A 19,360-nucleotide genomic window follows, 5' to 3' on the forward strand; every position below is an offset into this window, starting at 1 on the left:
GGCATTCCTCCATGTGAATATTACTCCTGCTATGGCTTCCAGAAAGTCACTGCTACCAACTCTTCTTTCTCTAGGTCTTAATGCTTCAACCTCAGTAACGGAAGAGAAAAGTAGATTGAGAATTTATAGATACTTTGCTCTTTGGTATGGCAGGAAAGGACAGTGCATTCCCAAAGCAAAAATTCAAAATTTATATTCTGCCTCATCTGGACCCAATTCTGTGTCCTCAATTGTCTTCGTCCCCCTTCTTTTCACCCTCCCCAGGATTTCAGTCCTTTGGGCTCCCCCATAACAGAGTACCTTGCTTTCATGCCAGCATGAGCACCCTATCTTTGAAACAGAGATCCATGCTCCAAAATGTCTGACCTACTCCTACACACCTTGTCAAAAATTCCATTCTTTTGATGGTATTGCAAAAATCAATCTGATTAAACTTAAGGGAAATGTCAGAACTCTTCCAGGTTTCATTATGGCATTTGCGTTATTTTTAAATTCAGTATGGGAGTACACATGGCACTGCTGCATTTTAAAATATATTACTGAGGAAACAAATGTATTTCTGTAATGCATTCACATCCTACCCCATATTCTGTCTACAATGTTTGTAGACAGCCTGTCAGATAGCCTGCAGTGATTCCTGCCTCCCGGGGTTCACATCCCTCTGCGATCCCCACTCCTTGAGTAGGGGCTGTACCTTGGGGCTTGCTTCTGATTAAAATAATGCAGCAAAACTGTTGTGATATTATCTCCATGATTAGGTCACAGAAATTGAGGGTTCCTTGCTTCATGTTCCTTCTTGCCAACTTATTTGCTCACCCTGGTGGCAGCCAGCTGCCCTCTGGTGGGGCCCATGTGGTCAGGAATGGACATCTCTGGCTAACAGCGAGTGAAGACCAAAGTCCTGCCAATAGCCAGGTGAGTGGGCTTAGGAGTGATCCACAAAGAGACTACAGCCCATGCTGACACCTCGATTCAGCCACATGAGGCAAAACCTGAGCCAGAGGACTCACCCAAGTTACCCCAGATTCCTGATCCACAGAAAAAGGGGAGATAGTTTGTTGTTTGAAATCACTAAACTCTGGGGTATTTTGTAATACAGCAATAGACCATTACTCTGTATCAGAAACTTAAGTATTGAAACTCTCCCAGGACAGTATTTTTGGGTCCTTGAGTCACAGATACCAAACATCTGTAGTTCCACTTCCTATACTGAGCCTGTGGAAGGCCAAGATAACAGGTTATCACATTCTCACCCCGTTATAGACAGCCAATGCAAACCAATTTGTCCTTGGAGCTGTGAGAAAGGAATTATCACCGCCACCATCTTTACCTAATGGGGCCCACAGTCAGCTTACCATGGTTTCCACTCCCAACTCTGATTTGCTTCAGGAGCCCAACTATACTGAAACAATGCAACAACAACAACAACAAAAAATCGATTTCTGGCTAAACAGCAGCAAAAGGCCCCTCGTTACTTTGTTACCATCTGTGGAAACTCCTGCTCATGCTTTTTATTTTATGCACATTATTTCATTAGTGCTCAGCCGTCCCGACATCTCGATTTCAAGGCTCTGCCTTTACTCCCTTCAGAAATTTCTGTTCATTTCTTCAAGAAATCTACATTAGTTTCCTCCAAACAGGTGGGATAACTCCCAGGAAGTCTTGAATAAGCACTTCTGTTCTTGTTTAACAAATGGATCTTTCAGCGGTAGTCTGGGTTGCCTCAGGACAAAAGGTACAGGTTAAGTACCCTAAGTTCAGAAACCCCAAATTCATTTTGGATGGCCCAAAATCCATTTTTGAACAACTGATGCAACACCACAAATGGAAAAATTCCACACCTGACCTCACGTGATGGGTCACAGTCAAACACAGACATTCAACAGAGTGGACTCAGCATCTCCAGGGGGAGAGACCCTTCTTGTCCCCTTCAGTGCAGGTCTATCTTCTCCCCCAACACCACAGATTGTCCACATGGGTGACTCAGACAGTGACATGTTCACCTTCCAAGGAGTCAATGTGCACAAACTTTGTTTTATGCACAAAATTATTAAAACATTATATAAAATTATCTTCAAGTTATGTGTGTAGGGCATACAGGAAACAAGTGAACTTTGTGTTTAAATTTAGGTCTCATTCCCAAGATATTTCATTATATTTGTAAATATTCCAAAATCTAAAGAAATCTGAAATGCATCAGGTCTCAAACATTTCAGAAATTATTCAACCTGTGTAATTCTGTTCTTACTCCAAGTAAGCATGATTCATATCTAAAAAAGGAAGAAAAGCAAAAATCTGTCATGGAACTCAAGTCTCACTTCTAGATAAGGATGGGAAACTCTCTCCATGTTCTCTTGGAGTTATTAGCCAGGTAGATTTGTGCTTCCCTGAGAGCAGCCACCCATGGTAAGCTCCTCAGTGCAGGGCTCTGCTGTCTCTAGACTTAGTAACCTGGACAGGGTGAGCAGTGGGAACCTGAAGCCAGGTCAGGATGATGAAAACCTTCCCCAAAGAATTAGCTTGGCTCATTTAATTTCACTGTAAAAGATATGCAAGTTGAAATTAAGTATAGTGCCAGACCATTTTATATCTATTAAATTAGCAATACAAAAATATACTTTTATTATCATCCTGGCTTTGCCACTAATTTAGGGACCTTAAGCAAATTACTTAGTCCGCTGCATATTTTTATATCCTCATACTGAGGTTTTGTAGAATCTAACACATGTAAGTGTACACTAAATGGTACTGGTTATGATCATCTACTGAAAATAAATGATTTGACTAAAGTTGGGACCTAAGCTGTTGGACGATATAGAAACAGATGGTAAAAATGGTCAATAATCTGTGCTGTTCAACATGGTAGCCACTAATCACGTAGGGCTATTGAACATGTAAAATGTGGCTAGAATGAGTGAAGAACTGAATTTTTACTTTACTTCAGTTCATTTAAATTATGAAGCTACATATAGTTAGTGACCTCCATATTGGACAGTGCAGTTTTAGAGGTATCTATCATCCAAAAGGAGACACAGAAGTCTCCTGCCCATCCCACAGGGAGCACAAGGAGTCACCAGTCCTGACCAGAGAATACTGCAAAATACAACCTCCCGCTCTTGAGTATTCCAAGAGCCCGATATTGCTCAGAGGATAACACTCCATAATGCACCTGAGATGTATGTGGAGAGGAGTCCTTTCTGACATACTATGAATAGGATGTTCAGTTCCAGTTCTAAAAAATACTGGTTCCTTTGTACACAGTTATCCTTATTCTCTTTTTGTCACCCTAATAGCTACTGGCAGAATGAAGTCAGGGTGTTGGCTGTGTAAAGGTAATATGAACATGGGGATTCAAAGTAATTAATAGCAAGTTCTAAGCAATGAACAACAGATTTGCTTTATTAACACACTATATAAGTTAAAAGATATCCCCAACTGTATATATTTCACCTTATCATTTACTAGGCACTTATATATGGCAGTCTACACACTAAAATGTCAAGTTAAACACAGCCTTTGACCTCTATTATAGTTCAGATATGAGACATCCCCCAACAGTTCATTTGAGACAATGCAAGAATTTTCAGAAGTGAAATTAGATTAGATTATGAGAGTAGTAGCATAATCAGTGGATTTATTCACTGATGTGGATTAACTGGGTGGTCACTGTAGGCAGGTAGGGTATGGCTGGAGGCAGTAGGTCACTGGGGGTGTGCTTTGAGGTTTATATTTTGTCCCTGGTGAGTGGAGCTCTCTGCTTCTCTGTTGCCATGTTCTGAACTGCTTTCCTCTGCAATGCCCTTCCACCATGGATGTTCTGCCTCATCTTGGGCCCAGACCTATGGAGTCAGCTGACCATGGACCAAATATCTGAAACCACAAGCCAAAATGAACTTTTCCTTCAATTTTTCTTGTCAGGTCTTTTGGTCACAGAGGGGGGGAAAATCTGACTGAAACAACCCCATTTCTCCATTCTAATCTGGATTAGGGATGCAAGCCAAGAATCAGGGTGCAGAGTGATAAATACATCACAAGGCAGCAAAGTCTGAAATCAACTGCATTTGTTAGAGTCGGAGCAAAAAGTTTTCTCACAGCCAGAGGCAGTTTAAAGCTGTGAGAACACTCTTGAACTTGTCTTCTACAAGGTAGGAAGGGAAAGAAGGATAACATCTGTTAACAGTATTGAAGTGCTAACTGGAAAGCATTAGGTTGTAAGTTTCTACACTAGAGTGAGTTTTCCGGGGAAACTAAATAAGTTAGACATGCAGTTAGGAGCCAAATTGTCATCTCCAAAATTTGTCCTGTTGAATTCCTACCTCCAGTACCTCAGAATTCGATGCATTTGGAGATAGGGCTTTTATAAAGGTAACTAAGGTAAAATGAGGTCCTATGAATGAGCCCTAATCCAGTATGACTGGTGTCCTCATGAGAAGGAAAAAGAACACAGACACACACAGGGAGAAGATGGCCATCTATAAGCCAAGTAGAGAGATCTCAGAAAACAAACAAGCCTAGTGACATCTTGATTTGGACTCCAGCCTCCACAACTATAAGCAAGTAAGTTTCTGTTGTTTAGGCCCCTGGTCTATAGTTTGGTCCTTTATTGTGGAAGCCCTGGCAAATGAAGTCTAGTTTCATACCACTGTTCACCCACATAAAGACATGCTTTATTCTAAAGCTTTAGATGTTTATTCTAAAGCTTCCATATCCAGAAGAGAAAAGCTCAGTCATCTTTAGTTTTCCATTTAAAAAGAAAATCTTTTACCCCCATGTCTTACCTGGTCCTTATAAGGAGAACACTAATTTGAGCAACAGAATCAGGGAAACCAGAAGTTGCTGAGACCAGTGGTAATTAAAAGACTTTTCTCCAGGCTGTGGAAGTTCCTTGCTTAAATTCTACAACTTTACAAAGCACAAAACAAACATTAAGGCTCGGAACATTTTTCAGAGATTGCCTCTACTACTCTCAGGATGTAATCTAGCCTTGGTCAATCACAGAAGGCACTCCTGAGGTTTAAGGCAAGCAAGACTACAGCATTTCCTATCAAGGAAACTCAGGGTTCCAGAACCTCTGGGTCTTAGGGTTTATCTTTTTTTATACTGTGAAGTGACTTTTATCACTATTCATAACAATGTAAAATCACATCAGTTTTCCTCTTTGGCTATAAAATGTACAAATCCAGAATTCCAATACCAAACAAGGATAAAGTTGACTTTGAACTTTATCAGAACACCACTTCACTGAATCCCAAGTTTCAGAATCTCTAAGGGCCTTCCAGTATGTGTATGCACATGTGTGCACACACATTTGTGGGAAGTGTTTTTAGCTGTAGCAAAGTAAGATGAAAGTGAGGGGCAGGTTCCCTGAAATTTAAATAATGTAAGGCCCACCACTATATTCTCAACTACATTCCCTAGCGGGATCCTAGATACGGAAAAAAAATCAGATATATTTCTCCATTAGGACGGCTAATAGGCATTTTATCAAGAGTGTCTCAAAAACAAACACTGTCATTTCATTTGTCTTCCCCATCTCTGGAATACTACCATTTATTCAGTTGTTCAAGCTACAACACTAAGATTCATTATTGGTTCCTCTTTTGCCCTTATTGCCCAATATTCAGGCCACCAGGAGTTCCCATCACACTCACCCTAAAACACATCCCGTCTGTCCACTTTGTGGCACCCTCACCACTCACCTTGATCCCAAGCTCTCAGCTCTCCAACAGCTTCTTTAACTGTCTCTCTGCTTCTATTCTTGTTCCCACCACCCTGCAGTCTTAATAGCCAAATGGAACCTTTTCCAAACATAAATGAGACCATATCACTCCTCTGCTAAAAACTACTTGATTTTTCTTAGGATAAATCCAAACACCTATGAAATACACATGGGTTACCAACTGTCTCCATCTCTCCCTCTACTCCCAGCATCCTCCCTCCAGCATACCAGTCTACTCCTTCTGGCCTCATTCAGCTCCTTAAATGCATCAATTCCTTCCCCTTTTAGGGCTGCTGTGCTGACTGTTCCTTCCACGGTAGTGCTCTTCTGCTGGATTTGAGGGTGGTTGGTTCCCTCACTACTCAGTTCTAAGCTTTGAAAGCAGCTGTTCCAATTGAAAGAGCCCTTAACCCTCTCTAGTTATTTATTTTTTGGTCCCCCAGTACTGAGGATTGAACCCAGGGCTACACACATGCTAGGCAAGTGCTATACCATTGAGATGTATTTCCAGACCCACCCTTACTCTCTCATACCACCATAAACACAACATTGGAACAGGGGCCCTGATCCTTGCTAAAAACTACTTTGTCTTTCCCTCAGCAGAATGCAAGCTCTGAGGCTGGGAGATCCTATCTCCTTCATGGGGTATCTCTAACATCAGCAGTGTGCTAAAGCCATTCAACAAACTTGACCAGGTACAGACTGACTATATCACATGGTGAGACATTTAAATTTTCCTATTGCTTTCAAGGTAGTAAGTGAAATTAGCAAAATAAATACTTCTAAACCTTTCATTTTTCAGAAGGCAAATTAAAATGCAAATCAGCTCAACTTGAGGAGCTAAGAAAACTTCCTGTTCTAATAAGCTTCCTGCTCCCAGAGCAGAATAGTTAGTGTCACTTACCTGTCTACACTGAGTCTGATAGCTTCCCAGTCCTAGCCGTTGCACACAGACCCCCATTAGTATCCCATAAAATAAAAACAAAATCCCAAAGTTTCACTACTGTGGGTCCCAACATAGTTTTCCCCGATTAAAAATTTAATTTCCAAAAGATGATAACCACAAGCCCTCAAACTCACTTTAGGCAAACTGGGCACCTTGCAATTATCACTCCAATATTACCTACAGGGTGAGATAACTTGAATTCATGCAGTGGCTGTCTCCTGCAATAACTGTACATTGGAATGGAACAGATTTTCAAGCTCTCCTACAGAGAACCTCAGATGAAATCTCCAAAGATGATAGGAGCCAGGATGAAGGCTGAAAATGAGAGGGAATTATAAGAAAAGCGTAATGAAGAGCATTCCACTTCTTTGTGTGCGTAGCCTATGGATTCTTTAGAATGAGCAAAGTGGCCACTTTTATTGTGTGTCTACTCCATTTCCCAACTCTGGGGTCTGGTCCCATGGGTTTTAAACAGAGGACTTAACAACCTGACAGTTACTACTCCAACCAATGTCAAAGCAGCACCTTACTTATCATCTTAGGTACTCGACACTTTTAATATGACATTGGCCCATTATTAGGTATTGGTTTGTAATTTCTCAAGAGAAAAATGGGTTAATCTCTTTTTAAATAGATTGCTAAGCATTTGCTTTATTAAATGCCCTATATGGGACATTAATTTTGCCATTGTTATATTAGGCTCATTGTAATCAAGTTAAATAATTATGCTGTACCCTCAATGTGGCTGATGGCCTGTCTCACAGCTCCAGGGCACATTGCCCTTTTAATTTTTGACTTCTAGAGTTTGGTTCATTTCTTAGCTGTCAACTAGAAATGTTCTGCTTTTGTTTATGCAATTTGTAACTCCCAGTTTCCTCCTACCTTCTATTGTGTTGTGTTTTAGAAATCTTCATTATCAGAAGAATTAGAACTACTCTAACATAAGACCAAATACACTTTTATTATGGCCATTCCTAATGAAGAAATACATGGATTTTGTGTTTTGGCTTTGTAACATCTATTTTGGCTGTTCAGAGGCCATTGCTTATTATTAGATTACCAATTATTTTTTAAATGTTCAGATACTGGATAAGTGACCTCCAGAAAATGAAATACTGGTGTGGTTGGAATTTCTAAAACCTATTTGGCTTGCAGAACGGATATAAATTAATAAATAAAATGTGGCATTTTTAGGCCATATGCAATCTGCTGATAGTCAGGTGGTCATAACTTGTGGCATTAATTGTCTTTGCTATCAGCATCACCATTATTAAATGTCACTTTTTTTTAAACAAACTCATTCCCCTATTTAGTTCTGCCAAAAACATTGTGTAAAACCATTTCATGCGGAAAGTCTCCAATCTAATACTTCTTTGAAACTTTTTAATTTTAGAAGTACAGTAAAGAGGCATATACAATTTTTTAACTAGCTAATATTAAGCAAAGTAAACAATGAACACAAATGCTTAAAAGGAAGTTGTGTGAAAATTGCTAATGCAGTTCCCAGAGAATATAAAAATAAGATCATGAAACACTGTCATTAACTTACAATGGAAATTCCAACTGCTCGGTTGAATATTGCTTTCACAACCATCTTTCAGATATATTTCCTCTTGGATGGCAAAATAAAAAGCACAGGTAATTATAACATTGATTATCATTATAGTCAACTTTCAAATGCAAATGTATGGAACAGATAAGGCCAACTTGAGAAATCAAAATTTATTTCTATTTGGTGGGATATACTCATAAGTCACTCGCTGACAGCAATATTTCTGACTTCATTCTTCAGGTGAAATGAAGTTTCATTCTTCAGGTGAAACTACATGCAACCCAGCTGAGCATTAGAAAAAAATAAAATTTGGAAATTTCTATGAATAATCCCCAAAACAACCGAAAATTCAGTTGCAGAATGATATTGCAACAACAACAATAATAACAATGACTTCCTTTCCTTCACAGTTAATCTCTTTTTGCTCGTCTCTTCCCTCAAGGAAATATTTTAGCTGCCAGCAAGGGACATTCTTTGGAATCCAATGTGGTGACCATAGAGGGATCTAGGACTGGTAGTTCAGATCCAAATCAGTAAGGTCCTTAGGACATTTGCAGATCAAATAGAAGAAAAAATCCAAATGCATATATTGGGGAATTCATTTAAAAATAGAGATCTTTCAACAATGAACTTCTAAGGGCATGAAATATTTTATAAACTTGATTTTAACTATAGAGTTTTGAGAAAACAGATAATTGGTTTGATTAATTGGCCAAGAACATGGGCTCCAGGACCAGTCTCCAGGGGTTTGAGTCTTTACTTTTACTAGCTGTGTGATCATGCAAAAATTTATTCCAACTCCCCTATCTAAAAAGACAAGCAACACTTTTTTAATATTGTTATATCAGGTACTGTTTTCTAATTTCTCAAGGGATAAATGGGTTAATCTATTTTTAAAAGAGACTATAAACATTTGATTTATTAAATGACCTCTATCAAAAAAAACCTAGTCATTATTTATTATTTAACCTCATTGAAATCGAGTTCAATTATTATACTGTGCCCTTAATGGGGCCAGCAGCCTACCAATGGCCCTACTAAGGGCACAACATGGTTACTGTTGAAATACCTTATCTTTTAAAAAAAAATAGCACCTACTTCATCTGGTTGTTTTAAAAAATAAATATATTTCATATTCTTAGAACAATTCTTGGAAAATTAAGTACTATATCAGTATTGGCTACAAAGCACTAAAGAAAGTAGATCCTTTAAATGACATTTTGGTCAAAGTGATGTTTAGTTGATGCTACGGTTGAAATGAATGATCAGAAAACCAGAGTGAACAATTTGGCAACAGAGGGTAAAACTCTATGTACAATTTCCTCTAGGCATTCCCAACCCTACCTAAGACCAGGATGGCAATAAATACATTTCTGTGAATGGTACTATAAATTTAATCCACAGTACTCAGCCTTGTTTTCAGCCTGCCTAGAACGATGGCAGATTCTCACACTAAAGTGACCCTGAAGACGTGGCTGGCTGAGCACAAAGTGCTTGATAATGACAGAAAGCATTCAGCTGGGCTGTGAACAGAACCACAAAGCCACACAAAAGGAACCACTTGAGAAATTATTGTTACCACTCAAGAGCAAGCCTGTGAGGATCTGGCTACTCCTGAACCCAAGACTCTAAAGCACTAAAATTCTTCCTGTTGCCTCCCCATTCTTTCTTTTATTGCCATCTCTTACATTGTATTGATATGCTTTTTTGAATAATATAAACTATTTTGTTTATTCAGTATTTCTTATGGAAAATATCCTAGACCTCCTACATCAGGCAGACCTGTATGTACAGATCCAGGTTTGGGACTCTACCCAGCTGAAATAGAACCTCTAGGAATAGGGCCTAGAATTGTGGGATTTTGAACCATAAGGTCAAAAGACTCACAGAAACACTGTTAAAAAAATCATTTTGACATGCGCAGGCTTAGTTACCACTGTTGACATTTCAGACTGGACAAAATTCTCTACTATTGCACTGCCCCCATGCAATCCATAATGTCCAGCAGGCACAATGGCTGGCCTCTACCCACCAGATACCAAGAGCACCACCAACAGTCCAGTTGTAACAACCCAAGTTATCTCTAGACATTGCCAAGTATCAATTGGGGCATGATTGCTTCTATCTAAAAACCGTGGAGCTAGTCTATTCTTAAACCCACACAGGATAGAGTCTGTGACAACTGCCTAGGTGAAGCTGAAAGTTTCCAGCATTTACCCATGTGCTGCCTGGGTTAGGCAGGCTCCAGTAATAGTCCACATACCAAGTTTCATACTTGTTCCAACAACACTTTGCATGAGGCTGAACTCAATTGGTTAAATGAAGAATTATAATTTGAGAACTTAAAGGGAATGTATTTTGATCTACTTTTTGCTAGCTGACCTAACATCAAATGGGAACAAATGAGTTTTAAGCCAAGGAGCAGCCCCCATTCCCAAAGACCTGATCACTGATGCTTGGTCATTCTAACTGTGCTCTAGAAGAGTTGATCAGACTGTATTTAGTGATTTTAAAAAATCATGCTTATATAGCTATAAGGCAACATGTTTTCCATTAGGAAAGAACAAGTTCACATGTTTACTATAGCTATTATTTTTACACATTTAATATGTCAATTCTTATGGGTTATTTCAATTCATTCTCTCGATCTCATGGAATTGGTGTTATTATTATTCCTACTATGTTTATAAGGAAAGTGAGTTTTACTGAGGCTGAGTAACTTGTCTGATCATACATCTACCTTATGGCTGTAGTTGAGTTACTCAAACATTATGAATAAAGATTAGAAATAGGGAATATTTCCTTACACATTTTTATGTTATCAACACACATAGGAAAATATGGAAAAAGATTACTAATTTGTGACCATAAATTTTAAAAGATAATGGTAAGCAATCCTATAGAGTATGAAGACATTATATTATAATTGAGCACATTCCAACAATTTTAAGATGGAGTACATGAATATATTATCTAATGTTACAGTCATATTAGTAAAATAAAATAGGAAACTCATACAATGATCAGATATATGTAAAAAATTATTTGAATACCCACTCACCAAAACAAAAACCCAACAAAACAAAAACAAAAATTCTAGCAAACTAGAAACTTAAGGGAATTTGAATTTAGTCATAAAACATTAAGAGCCACTTTAAAAATTAAAATAAGTCAAAGTATATCTACTATCCTTAGTTCGACTGAATGCTATTATACAAGATGGCAAAAAAAATAAAACTATCATTATCTGTAGACTATATAATTACTTGTACAGAAAGACCAAATTAACCCAAAGACAAATAAAATATTGAAAAACTTTGTGAGGTGGCTGGTGCCAAGATCAACGTGCAAAAAAAAAAAAAAAAAAGTATTTTTGTATCAGAGCAGTGAAAGATTACAAACACAATTTTTAAAATAACAAGACTTAAATAGCCAAAACAAAAAGGAAGCCCAGAAGAACTGAACATTTTATTATACATATTAACATCTTGAATTTTTGAGTTAATGATCCTCAGCACTTGGCCCATGGATCAACACTGGCCCATTCTGTCACTCCTGTTTCAACCCCATGGCATCCATAAGAGAACATCCCACAGTGGTTAGTGTGTATCCTTTTGCTCAGTCAAGTTCTTGAGAAGTTTACACTACTGTTTTACATGCAGGTATATTTATTTGATATAAATACCATGCTATCTATTCCATTCTTTTAGCTACTATATTTTAAAATCTATCAATTTTAGGTAAAAATCATAACCCTTAAAGACATTTTAACAGAAGATCTGACTAAATACACTATGTCCAAAGATTTAAAAAAGATTAGTTATCATGCTAATTTTCCTCAAATTAATCTATAAATTCAGTACAATACAATGAAACTATCCACTGTTTATGTAATTTCATAAGTTAATTCTAAAAATTACAGAAGATAAAGGAGCAAGAATAGCTGACGCACCTGAAGGAGAAAGAAGAACAGGGGATGGTGGGGTCTGGGGGCTTGCCTATCACCCAAAAAGACATTTTTAAACTTATGTTTGGTGACAGAGACCAAGCAGAGAAAGAAATATTCCCTCATCTCACTTAGGTGTAGAAGAAGAAGAAAAAAACAAAACAAAAAACCTATCAAAATAGTAGAATGGCAGTTACCAGGGCCTGGGCGTAGATGGTGGCAGGGAAGGGATGATGTTGGTTATAGATGGGAACGTGAAGTTGTAGAAACAGCACTTGGGAATACAAATTTTTCTGTTACATAATATTGATAAGTATAGCCCATCTGACCCATTGATTTCACGTCTATGCATAAACCCTGAAGAATTTCTCAGAAGTACAAGAATGTTCATAACAGTAGAATATGAACAACGCACAGAAAACTCCAAACTGTCCACAGACATGTACATTGTGTGAACGTATTTAAAACTGTGGGGCAGTTGCAAATTGATGAACACTATATATTAATAAAGAAGGTTCAAGAATACAGAGTTACACATCTGTGCAATTTTTTTTTTTAAGAAGAAACAAAACCTATATGTTGTACATTACTGTTTAGAGAAATCTTTCTAGCTATTAGTGCCTAAAGAGAAGAGAATAGTATGTTTTGGTCATATTTTACCTCTGCAGAGTGGTGAGAGAAACACAATCAGTTATTAGTAATGCCCTTTTGCCTAGGTTGGAAGGTAAGTTAAGTGTCCATTTCATCTTTATTCTTTGTGCCTTTCATATAGGCACTAGGTATTTTTATGTGAGGGAAATCTTCCATGAAATTTCCAGTATTCCACAAACTATTTTCCAAAAAGTTGCCATGAAATTGGTCAATGTTGTTCTCTATTAAAGGGAGTAGATCTTTTTAGAGATGGGTTCACTGAGTTTTAACCCCTCCTGGAGTAAGCACACTTTGAAATCTTTAAATGTGCAAATGACAAAAGCTCTGTCAATGAATAGGAATTAGAACCACAAGACACTGGAGGTGATTAGGAGAGCAAATATCCTGAAGCTGTGACCAGCAAACTATGAACAGACAACTGATGACTTTTCATGCAAGCAAATGCTATGAGACAGTTTTACTAAAGAAATAGTCCACATTCTTCTGGCTGCTTGATGGACTTTCTCTTAGGCATAAACCTAAGTGGCCCTAATGATGTCACTATTTTTGAAGACATTGACCTAGGGAGCTATTATGTAGACAGAGGTCCAGTGAAATGTCAGTTATCAGAAAAGGTACACTATCCCATCCTAGGATTTTGGAGAATGAGAAGCATCTGTATAAGGAATGCTGTGCTCAGTTTAAATTGTCGCATTTGAAGAAAAATGTAAGGGAGCAAGAAAAGAAAAAAATTAAGTGGCAAGATCAAGGGAAGGAAGTTATGACCAATAAGGTCATTCTAATGTGTGAGAGCTTGCCTATCTGAAAGATTGGATTGAAAAGGCAATGCAACTGAAATATATCAATTTATCCAAAGGTATGGATGAGTTAATCATCTCTTTGTGGAATGAGAGTCTGAGAGAATGAAGGAGAAACTAATGTACTGAAAGACTGAAACTTAACAGCTACTGAGTAAGGTGCTTTCTCATATAGCACTTTAGTTTTAAAATACTATAAGTAATTTTTATGAAGAGTACTCATGTAAAACTCATATGACTACAAAAGTTGCTATAAAAAAGTGGGTAAATTGCCAGTTTCTCATTTTACTGTTTCTTGCCCTTGTTTGTACTTCTACATTTACTTACACATCTCTTTTCTACTGCCCTTCAACCTCGTTGAGAATATCGTTACTTCTTTTTCATTTTATCTGTCAAGTCTGGGGTACTTTATTTGTATTTACTAAATGATACAATGAAAGATCAAAATAGCTTTAGATGCAAATCTGAAGATGTATTATTCCACTAATGGAATAAAGGCTTTAGGACACATGCCTAACATTTTATACTAATACCAAAAATAAACAAACAAATAAATAAAAATCGTAAATACTGTTGACAGAATCCATTGATTTCCTGTGAGAGACAGCAAGTGAAGCAGCATGTGGTTCTCTGGGTCCAATCCCAGACAGCAAGTTTATGCTCAGTACATATTAACACAGAAAGTATGTAGTGGAGTGTATAATATAAAATATATCTCCAAAGAGCAAATATCAGTGATTTGGAGAGTCTCAATCTATCTTCCTATAGAATATATTTGCATGCATCAAAGACCAATTGGAGGAAAAGAGTCAAAATAGGTTTCAGGCAATGGACACACTAGTTAAAGGGTTGATCAATAAACTAATTTGATGCAGCCAACACAATGGGCATTATTTCCAGCATTCTAAGACTAGATTAATTTAGGACAAAGAGTTGTGGTCTATTGACTTTTTACTATCCTCATTTCATATAAGTCAGACATTGAAAACCTAATTAATTTGATGTGAAATTACTGGGTCTAGAAGGAGTGTCACATCTAATGGAATATGAGTGGTTTCCATGGTCAGAAATTGCTGCAAAGCATAGCTGACTTGTCTCAAAACTACTCTGTGGTCACCAGGAAATGTGCCTTAATGCAAATCTCAGAACTGGGCATTGTCTTAAGGGAAGCAAAAGCTTTAGAACAGCCATTTCCTTGAACAGATGAGGAGGCCACAGGATGAGGGCTGGCAGGTTAATCGTAGGTGTGCTGTATTGGAAACAGCTCCCAAGATACCAAGCTGTTCTTCCTTTTAACTAAACGCAGACACTTGGCTCTTTTTCTGTTGTACTAGTCACCTTTTCACATTAGCACCTATGACTTTTGTGATCCTCACAACTTCCTGACATTCTTCTTGGCTTTCTCTAAAGAACTGTTCAACCATGAAAGGAACATGAAATTATTCTCACCAGAAACTACATAATTAATATTTGTGAGGCACCTACAACTTAAATAAGACCTAGCATTTTACAAGTATCCAAATATGACGGAAGGCTCTTTCAAGCAATGAGTAAGGGGAACCAGCAATTCAATAATAGAAATAACTCCTATTTTCTGTAAATCTAGTTGCCTGCTAACTGAAATATGTCATTTTTTGTATTTCATATTTTATTCAATTCTATAACTCGACAAGAATTATAGAATTATCTTTGGCCTATTTTTATTGGTACATTATAATTATACATAATTGTTGGATATATTATGCCAATCTGTACATGCATAGAATAATTTGATCCTGCTCATGGGAATAGTATCTTTGTTTCTCTCCTTTCCTCCCTCCCTTTGATCAATTTATTATTTGATGATGTAACAAACCTCCCCTGGCTCTATAAACTACTGAGTCCCACCATAAAAATGGGCAAGCTCTTTTTGTTTTAAACTTTAAGTTAGATCAGTAATACATGAACATGTACTTATTTGGGGAGGCATTTCAGAGAAGCCTACATTTTCAATAGCCATTCTTCATCCCTGCTACTTTTCTTCCCCAGAGGTAAAATGGTGTCTCCTTCCATACACACCTATATGCACTCAATGTGCAACCAGATATTAATGTAGACACAGAAGCTGCATGGCCTCTCAGGAGCAGATTCTCTCTCTCGTTCTCTCTCTCTCTCTCTCTCTCACACACACACACACACACACCCACACACACACACTTGTACCTACCCTTTTTTTTTTTTTTTAAAATATTCAATGCACACTGGAAGTCCCTCGGTATTGAGATTGAGCTGGGAATACATCTAGCTCATTCTCTTGAACTGCTCCATAGCTTGGTTCACATTGATATGGTAATACCTCTGTTTGGCAACAAATCCAATATTCTTGAGCTTACTTCTTGCTAAATACAATGGAAGAGAAATGCTGGGTTCCAACTCACTTCAAGTGGTAGTGACAATTTCTAATGCTATCAGCAGTGTGTGAGAGCCCCAGTAACCCCACACTTTCTTGGTATCATCAGATATCTACTTAGGGCAGTTCTCTCTGACCCATTCTTCGGGCTCTTTAGGTCCAACTTCACTATAACAGGGATAAGGATGGTGGGCCTAAAAACATAGGTAAGAAAGCAATTCAGACCCTCTTCTGGGGCTTCCAACAGTTGAATTGCTCACTAGCAGTGACATTTCTCAAAACAATTAGTATGAACCTCCCTAGTTTTTTGCTGATGCTTGTGGGAAATCTCCTTCACTTACCCATTCCCTTCTTAGACCAACCACCAGCACACCAGGTTGCAGGTCCTATGTGCCCTGGAGAAGCTCCACCTAAAGGTAGATTGGAGAACCAAAGCTATCTTCCCATCTCCACCCACCAACCCCCTTTGCTGCTATTCCTATTTCTCAAAAAATACCGGGAAAAGTCTTGTTCATGTCATACAGTATCTAATAGAGCTCTGCCTTTTCAAAAAAAGCCAAAAGTAAAAACTACCAAGTCACTTACAGTAGCTTCCTAAATTTTTCATTGAATTTGTGATTTTTTCCTAGACGTTCAAGAAGTTCTTAATCCATTTTAGTGTTTTCACAGCCACATCAATGTTTATAGCAGCACAATTCACAATAGCTAAACTGTGGAGCCAACCTAGATGTTCTTCAGTGGATGAATGGATAAAAAAAATGTGGCATTTATACACAATATTACTCAGCATTAAAGAAGAGCAAAATCATGGCATTTGTAGGTAAATGGATGGCATTAGAGAAGATAATGCTAAGTGAAGTTAGCCAACTCCCCAAAAACAAATGCTGAATGTTTTCTCTGATATAACGGGGGGGGGGGGGGGGGGTGACTCAAAGTGGGGTAGGGAGGGAGAGCATGGGAGGAAGATTATTTCTAGATAGGGAAGAGGGGTGGGAGGGAAAAGGAGGGGGAAGGGGATTAGCAAGAATGGTAGAATGTGATGGTCCTCATTATACAAAATACATGTATGAAGATTTGAATTTGGTGTCAACATACCTTATATACAGAGATATGAAAAATTATGGTATATATGTGTATTAAGAATTGTAATGCAAAAATGTATAATGGCATAATTTGGCATAAACATACTTTATATAGAGAGTTATGAAAAATTGTGCTGTATATGTGTGTAATAAGGAGTGTAATGCATTCCACTATTGTTGTGTATTTAATAAATAAATAAATAAAATATAATGTTTTCAGATAGGGGATATGGAATTATGCTGTTCTAGAAATAGTCAGCAGTCCCTGCAGTATTTTCTTCTTCAAAGTGATTCATTAAAATACAACAAAAACATTAGGACATCAATGACATGTTTTAACTAGTAAATGAGAATACCATTAAATGTGCAAATCTGATAATCAGAGTTCTCCTTTAAGAAGCTCACAGGAAGAAAGAACAACCCTGCAGCACCGTTCCTGCATTTTATTATCTCAGATTTTTAAGCCTTTCCTGTTATAAGGGAGTTAAAAAAATATAAATCTCTTTGAACTAACAACAATCCTAGTGACTCCCATATTTTGCTAATGTAGGATACTCGTAAGGTTGAGAAATTTTTCCTCATTTCTTCCCAATCTTCAAGCCAGCACACAATAACTGAGGTGAAATAAAACTAAGTGCTTTGGGGACCTTGGTGGCATAATTCTTCAAGATGGTTGAACACACTGCAAGACCAGTGTTAGAAAACAAGAAGGAGAGGCAGAGCTGCAAAGCAGAAATAGACTCCCACCAAGGGCCTCCCAGCTATTGGTCTATTTGAGGCTACAGGACCAGGTTCCTAATGATCTTGGAATCCTCAGACTTTCATAGGGAACAATTCAGCAGCCTTTTAAGGGAACAGAGGTCTCAGGATGTTCAAACCCCGGGGGGCACCTGGCAGGTCATGTTGTCTCAGGTATTTGGAAAAACTTTGGTGAAAAACTTAATAGTACCCTATAAAATTATGTCACTATCTTTGACTTTGTTTTTCATTGAAATATTTCCCCGAAACTACACTGATTATTTATGTTTCCCTTTTTCAAAATGAAGTCGAGCTCCTGACTGAATAGGTCTTATGTGTTAGAAAACAAGGAATCAGTAATCTTAGAATTGAAAAACATCAGAGAAACTTTCTTGCTTATTTTCCTCTTCGAGGGTGAGGAAAAACAAAACAAATTTAGATGAAGGTTTTGCTCCCATGTGGTGCCTTAATGGATATCAGAAGATCCAAAAACATGAGTCTGAGGTATTTTGATTTTGTTTGCTTAACAAGATTGTTTCTCCAAGATTTTAGGGTAAAGATTATTAAAATTTTCGAAGTACAAGCCTTAATATCTGCGTACAACTTTCACAAAGGAAATTGAGAAAAAACTCAATTCTTTGAACAGAGCTTTTGAAACTTGAGACAGCACCTATCGTTATTAATAACTAAGCACTCACAGAGTAAGTATCATTGCATCATTTGATAGGGAATCATTGATCTGTGGCTGGTCCTGTCTGGAGATGTGAGGGGAGCTTCTCAATAGGCTCATAAATATTCATTTCAGAAGGAGCTGTGTATAAACTTTCAGTGACGCAATGCAATACAACATCCAGTTCCAGAAAATAAAATCATGGTTCCAGAAAATAAAATCATGGTTTAAGAAAAGTATTTTCAAGGAAGAAAGGATACTAGATATAAATCTGCACTGAAGAGAATACTCATTACACAAAAAAATTGTAGCTGTGAGCAGAGTTCTCTATTACTAACTACCAATCATCATGGTTTGCATCTTTATTGACCCTTAATCAGAAACATTTTAAAAACATTCAATATGTAAAATGAGATTGGGGACAAATCCAAAGAAGAACAGAGCATCATATTTTGATACTATTGTATCGTGTGTGTGTGTGTGTGTGTGTGTGTGTGTGTGTGTTGCTGGGGATCTAACCCTGGGCCTTGTGCATGCAAAGCAAGCACTCTACAAACTGAGTTATATCCCCAGCCCCTGATGCTTTACTTTTGTAAAGCATACCCACTGATTCAGGGACCCACACAGTCACACCTCCAGTTTGGTGCCTTGCTGTGTACTATTTCTGGATTCCTGCATCCATCAGAGGTACATGTAGCTGGTAACCATGGAATCCAGCGGTTATAAACTAAATGTTTGAAATCCCACCCCAAATTCACATGTTGAAGCCTAAATCCCCAACATGATGGTGGTTTGTGACCACTGAGATGTTGGGAAGTCATGCAGTCATGAGAATGGATCACTTACAAAAAAGATTATCACTCTTACAAG

Source organism: Marmota flaviventris, chromosome 2 (genome assembly GCF_047511675.1).
Source record: "Marmota flaviventris isolate mMarFla1 chromosome 2, mMarFla1.hap1, whole genome shotgun sequence".
NCBI lineage: Eukaryota > Metazoa > Chordata > Mammalia > Rodentia > Sciuridae > Marmota > Marmota flaviventris.